Consider the following 7,590-nt stretch of genomic DNA (forward strand, 5'->3'; position numbering starts at 1 on the left):
CAGTTTGAGGAGCTGTGTAAAAAAGGCATAATGGTTCAAAAAGCCTGCAAAAGGAATCCCACACAGCCCTTGACATTGACATAACACTAATGCTGTAATTCAGTGCAAATATGCTTGGTCAAATAAGCATAACAGCTTATGTAACGTTTGGATATACTTAATCTCATTTTACTTACTTTCTGCTCTGCTATGCATGTGATTTATAGGCACTTGAGCTCCTGGGTGTGAGTCTGTTCTTAACATTTTTCATTCATGGGGCAAAGTTTTTTTAAAACATTCAACTTTAGAATATCCATTTCATCCAAGTATATTTTTATTGATTCATGTTGCCTTGCATTTTTTAAATGACCATTACCTTGGAAAGGAAGAACATTCATGTTGAAGTTTTTGCTAGCTTTCAGAAGAACTGGAGAACCCCCCTTCAAAATACAAAGCGTCTGCCACCTTGAAGCCTGGCCTTGCTTTGCTTAACTGAAAATAGGTATAGTCTATTTTGTCCCCTACCACCATGCCTCATATGGCACCAGAAAGACACAAGCCGAACATATCCTTCCCAAAATTACATCAATTCAAGGGGCGATTCAAAGCAGTAATGTACAGACGACCTTTTAGGTAAAGTCAGAACACGGGGAAGCCCCTTTACAGCACTGGAAAATTCTCCTTGTAAACTATTCTTTTAAGTTGCTCTGGATTAGAGTGTCTGCTGAATGAATTGAATTTAGTTTAAAATATTATATAGAATGGAAAGAAAGGCTGTTGTGTGTGGCCGTACATAACTCTAAGTAGGCACGCACTGTGGGTGGGTATGTTAACAGTCCCAGTTCATTTGTTCATTTTTACCCTGCTATGATGGTCCAACTGCCAAGAGCTAAAGCTATAGAATTCAAGGCACCTGCTCCTGTCTGCTAGGCATGTTGATTTCCATCATATGGACTATATACATAGTTCTGTCTCTGTAACTTGTTGTCTATGTCACTACAAGTGTTCTGATATGCTAGTTATGAACATACTTTGGTTTTAGACCACACCCATCAGCACCAGGACATCCTGTTACCAACTGGAACCTCCTAGATGGAGGATGGAGAGAACACAGGAGGTGAATATCAGCTCAAACGGAATGTCTGTACTCTGAATTACACTCAGGATTCCTCCTCAACTAAAGGGAATATCAAAGAGGTTTAAATGTGAATAGTTTTCCAGGCCTGTCTAGGCCGGAACCGAAACCAAAACCTGCAAGCTTATACTCCTTACTCAGATGAAACCCAGCCTTCCAGATTCCTCGCATTCCTTTCTGAACTTTCCAAGTTCTTTGCATCCCATATTCATCAGTGTCCTGGCCTGTAAAATAAGGCTATCTTGTCTCCAATTTTTTCTTTTTCCTTTTGTTTTAATGTTGCTTCCTTTCTCTCACTTCAACTATTGGTGATTTTTTTTTTTTTTTTGATGCTGTTAAAAAAGCTTGTTACGTTTCCAGGTTAAACTATCCCCACGTGAATGTAAATCAAGCTAGGATCTTTGTATGATAAACACCCTTGTTGTACCTGGGACTTTCCGTGCAAATTCCAGAGCTCCAGAGTAAAAAAAAAAAAATGCTGGAATCTTGTTTTTGTTCCAGTGACTGAGTTAAGTCAGACTGAAACTTGGCTCTGCTGGCTGCTCTGACAAGCCCATTACCGCCACACCTACTGGGCACCAGCCATTCACTCCTTGAATTTGTTCCATTGGAATAGTTTTGTCCAGCCCAGCACATCTGGAATTGGTCTGGGTGACTTTCCTTTCGAATGTGTGAGAGAGTCTCATATACTGTGTATCACTAACCCCTGAGAGTCACCAGCAATTTCCATGGTGTTGGAAGAGAAACCACAGTAATGCTCATGAATACTGTATAATATCACACACAGTGCTCCCTTAACACCCATCTCAATTACTAGATTCAAGGCACATCTAGGAATGTGTTTTTAATAGGGCAAAATTTGTGGAGATTTAAGCATCCACAACCTACAATTAATTGTTATGATTCTTTCCCCTGTGAAATATTATAATCCCCATCAAAATATCATTGATTCTTTTGGTGATTTTTCAAGCACTATAGAGCTGGTGAAACATCTGAGTTGTGGTAAAAAAAAAAAAAAAAACGCCCTCTATCATTTTTATGGTGTGAGCACTGTCTGTCAAAAAACAAAACTGCCTGAGCAAACAAGAACACACAAGCTTCCCTTCATGCACTGAATCATGTACCCTGTCTGTGTATATAAACGTGTACAAAAAATGCTTTTCCCTGTTACAGGACTGCTGTTCAGCAGGTATCAGTTATCTCAGTTGTCTCAGCAGTCAGTGATTGAAGACTGGGACTTCATGAATCCACAGAGATGGAACCCACCATGTATTAACACTCAAAAGTCTTTGCTCACCACAGCAACAATGGCATGATTCTTTGAAAATACCAATGAGACAGGCAGTTTGTTCAAAGTTCAGGATGAGCAGTGTCACTCAGGTTCAAACACAGCAAAATCATTGCCCAGCAACAACCAGGAGTCCATATTACCAGAACAAACTTGTTTAGTTCTTCCAGGGATAGCAGTGGGTAGACTGGCTAGGATCCCCTCGTTGTTTCCTTTCTGCACCCTGGGTTGTCTTTGTGTGATAAGCCTAATGCACAGATGGCAACTATTAAAGTTCCAAATGAAGATTCAGGAGGAGAATTTTCAAACAATCTTCATGCAATTAACCAAACATAGACAAATCAGTCCCATCCATGACTTTCAGAATCCCACTTATCACTTCCTTTCTGCACCAGCTGTTCACAGCTTCCCACCTCCACCCCATCTTTCTTTTCTTTGTTTATAATGTCCACATGGAGGGGAGTTGTGATCCTTTTGTCAGACTCCAAGAAAAGTACTACTATACCCATAGCATTAACAGTTTTCATGCTTTAATTTTATGGAAATTCCCATCTACTAAATAAAAGGTTAAGTGCAAGAGGGGGAAAATATGAAAAAAATATGTTGTGGCTGACAGCACACTAGCTACAGCAGTGTGTGAGCCTAGGAAGGCTCCACACCAGGTTCCAAAGCAGAGGACATCCTTCAGCCTGCACTCTTTGCATATCATGCCACAAGCACAGTCCTTTCTAGGTGTTACAAATTAAAAAAAGAAACAGGTTGTCAGGATTTACCTCACAGCAGCTAGGCGGTAGAGGACATGTGGGCCATGAGGATTTAGAACCACCAGCTATGAAAGGAAAAGACCATCTGTTCATCTGTTTTCTTCACAGCAGGAAACCCCCCCCCCCACAGTATATTACTATATGATACAGGAACTGGAGGGCTTCCCATGGCTTGACATGATGGTGCCCCCCCCCCTCCCCCCACAGGTATACTACAGTCCGTGCCTTTTCCTTGGCTTAGGGCCTGAACGCCCCACCTCAGCAGTGCACTGGCAGTGGGTGCATGTGAGGACTCCACTGTGTTCTGTCCAGCACTTATCCTGCATTCCGGCACAGAACGCAGCCGTGAAGGAGTAGACACAAACAGTCCAATCTGTTTAAAATCACACCAAATCAACTTTAGGTTTGGCACAGCACAAAAGCACAAACTAGATTGTGATCAGGCCTGAACGTACAACTGTTTCCTGTCTATTTGCATAAAACACGTATGTATCTATCCTAGATCTACACTAAATATGCTGGTGCAGAGGAGTTATTATCATTTGTGTATATACACAAACAGGATTGCTTAATGGTGGGATTTCCAGGCAAGCATGCTATGAATCCAGAGGCATAGAATGTAGTTACACACTATGCTGCCCATAATCTCTTCACTGCACACCTGACCAATTTTACCTAAGCTACTTCACCTCACTGGTTACTGGTTTTCATGATGCTGTTCATCAAAATTGTACAGTACAACAGGCCTGACCAGTCCTGTTGTAGGAAGGTGTTGAGAATAGTCTATAGGAAGAATAAGCTGCAATTTTCAGGGTTAATCTTTTTTCATTGTTCCATAGGGTAGGGTTGAAGGAGGTATTATCTTAATTGGAGCCATAAATTGGACTTGAATCATCAATCAGATGTAACTATAAGACCTTCAAGACTGTGAATACACAAGTCAACATTAGTGCCTTAGAATATATGTAATTCATCCAACAGCAAAAAGTTGCAACAAAGAACATTTGCAAATATATCTTTTGAATGCCTTTCAATGATTGAAAGGTATTCTTCAAAAAATGTCAAATTAAAAAAAATACTTTCTCCGTCACTGAGAGAGGATGTGAGGTTGATGACCTTTCCCAGCATGCAGTTCTTTTTGTGGAGGTCGTGCCTTCACTGCAAAATCAATCAGAGCTCCCCCCGTGGGGGGGTCTGTCCTTATTCAGCTCTTCAGACAACATGGTTGGCAGGTAGGCGAGTGCATCAGGATGTCTGCCGTCTGTAATTTGACACCAATTCTGGGCTAAGGGCTCAAGCTCCTCTCAGAGGAGAGGCAGTGACCTCATGCAAAAACCACAGCTATGTTTTATGGGAAAAGAGGGAGAGAGGAGCTGAGGTTTATTTAATTTTGTTCCATGCTTCCTTGCTTTGAAACAAGCACAAGCTACCTAAAAAAAACCATCTTAGAAAGCATTATTCAAGCAGGGAATCATGCATGACATAACGTTAAGGTGGGGAGGTCATTCCAGCACCCTTTTTCTCTGCTTGAATGTTTGGGATGGGATTTAGTCTGCAAAGCTGTGCTGGTAGCAATACCGGTGGGTGGTGGTGTTGGGGGTAGTGCTGGTAGTGGTGGGTGGAGAGCATCAGTGCATTCTACTTTTCATTTGAACATTTTGTTTTGTTCCAGGTTTTTTACTTCTATTTTACTCTGTCTTACAACAGGCCACTGATGTCATTTTCAGACACTCCAAGTGAGCTCTCTCCACAGCCCACAAAAGAAAAGGAGGAATTTCTTTTCACTGTAATCATGCATTGAAAATATATCATCTTCCCGGAAAATGAGACAATGAAAATCTTCTCCTGTGAAAAGGATAGGAAGACCGATTAAGTTGAACTGAAGTGAATCCATCTAAATCAGTTTGTTTTTGTTCTTGACTCAGCCAGTTGCCGCACAGGGAAATTGTCATGATGGACTCACCTTTTCAGCACCAATGGAAGACTTTTACCAAAGAATCACAAACATGCACTCAAACACACACACATACACACACAGAAATCACACTGTCCTGTTTTTACCATAAGCCAGAAATTTTGCACTGTAATACCATCCACTGGTTGTCACCTCTTGGAGACACCCTGGAAACACTGAAAGACGACATCATCCCCAACCGTAAATTCCAAAAAGGAGAACATGACCAGTCCTCCCATACAAAAATATGTACTATACCGCAATTCAGCCCTAAACCTACATCTAAACCTAAACCTGACCCTCAACTTAACCCCAACCCTAACCCCCCCTCACCCAAACCCTGTTTCCCCTACCCTAACCCCCCTACGCTAACCCCCACAACCCAAGCCACCAAATCGTTACCACACTATTCTATCTGTAACCCTGACCCCCCTAACCTTAGCCACCTTACCCTAACCATAATCCTTATCAAAACTGTAGAGACTAGTCTAAAGAATGTCAACTGTGAGATGAGGAGTTCATGTTTTTCAGCAGATCTTCCTCATCCATATGCAGCCAGCACCTGCTGGCATCTGTGTTGTGTTAACAGATAAGCCAAGCAGGTCCTACCTCACAGATCCTGTGACTGTGAAAGGAGCATTACTGGGGGGTCTTGTATCTGTATGAGCCACAGCGTGAACCTTATGGCTTTGTATTTGTCTTGGCCATCAACTCACCGCTGTGTGGTCATGAAGCCCTTGCGAAAGATTACAAAAACATAAGCACCCTCAGCTTGCTTTGATGTTGTTTCCCTCTGGATCTGACCCCTGCAAGCACAATATTTTGACAAGACCAGAATATTTTCATATGTAACACTTGAACAAGCCTGTGCATTTTTTGGCACAGGGTGTTATGTATATATTTTCAAGGGTGTGAAATCCAAAACTAGCATCAGTTTCAATAGGACTGATTTAGAAGCTTTCCTCATTACTTTCTGACATTGTGTTGTTTTATCAGGAATTATTTTTTGTAAAACCACTGTCCTGGATTTGGGGTCCTCAAAAGATGACAATGTTCATGGTAAAAGGGTTGTGTTGGATTCATAATCAAGAAAAAAAAAATCCTGCTATGAGTACTCCTCTGTTCCCTACTTCTGCGTAAAAGTTTTGATATCTCATCTAAGATATTCCTTACCAAACAATTCTGTTAAAAATACAATAAAATATGTCAGATACAGCTCTACTGACATGGCAGTACCTTCTCTTTAACTATGTGAAAGGTCAGGTTTGATTGTCCTCAGTGAGATGGTGGAGAAACAATGACAGATTCACTACTGCTTGTGAGGGCCCTGTGTCACCAACCTCAATGTCAAATACACAGAGACTTCTTTCATTTATCTCTTTATTTATTTATTAAGACTATTCATTAAGACTTTCAAGGATTCCCTCTATGACATCATGGTTCATCTGGAATCTTCAGACAGTGCTCACTTTCTAATTGCTTCTCCTGGAAGTAGACTGGTTTCAGGTGGACAAGAACACGATGGTCCTTGTTCTACAGTGCAGTCACCCACGCAAGATCTGCTGTTGCTCCACCAGTCAGGCCTGAGTATTCACACAGGAACCCTGCCCTGCTGGTGGTTGCCAGGGGCAGGGACAAAGAAAAGTGAATGGACATTTCAAAATGTCCTCCCATTTCCTGTGTCTCCTACTGTGCCGTCCTCCTCACCAACGTTTTATCGGTTCTGATTCATGGAAACCACAGCACAGCCACCTCCTCCTGAAGCATGGCAATAGCTGCTTTGTAAAACAACATTTTCTTAGGTTTCTACAGTAGAAGGCCAAAAGATTAATTTTCAGGAAGCCCCCAGGAAGAAGGAAAAAAACACAAAAACACATGAAAACACATGAAAGCGCAAAATTACGATAAACTGTGACGCTTTGGAGCAGCGCAAATCTCAAAATTGTTCAGCGTGCAACAGTTATTGTCTCACATGACACAAATAAGACTTTTTCTTCTGTGTACAAATGGTGTTTGTCAAATATTGGATGCTACATAATCAATCCCCACCAGACTATAAATAAAATACCCTACAAGAAAAAAGCTATCATGATCTTCCTACTGTTTGACATCAATTGTTCTTTAATTCTGGATTTGGACCCAGTGGATGAGTGGGTGGCAGCCCTATTTAAAGGGACACTAGTCTAAATCTATAATTTGATATTTTGTTTAAAATCTATGACACATAACTTAAATGACTGAGAATGATGTTTTCAAAGTATAGCTAGTGCAGAGCCACATCCCCACCCAACTGACATCACTGGTCCTACTGTAAACCACTGACAGGAAACAGAAACTTTGCTCTTATATTCCATCACAAAATGTACTGTGATAGAATATAAGAGTACTGTGCTTTACTAAATGTGTCAGGTGAAGATGTTATGGCTACATAGCTTCAATGAGGAAATCTCCCTCCCTGCTGACCCCAGGT

The sequence above is a fragment of the Megalops cyprinoides genome, chromosome 8 (genome assembly GCF_013368585.1).
Source record: "Megalops cyprinoides isolate fMegCyp1 chromosome 8, fMegCyp1.pri, whole genome shotgun sequence".
Classification (NCBI taxonomy): Eukaryota; Metazoa; Chordata; class Actinopteri; order Elopiformes; family Megalopidae; genus Megalops; species Megalops cyprinoides.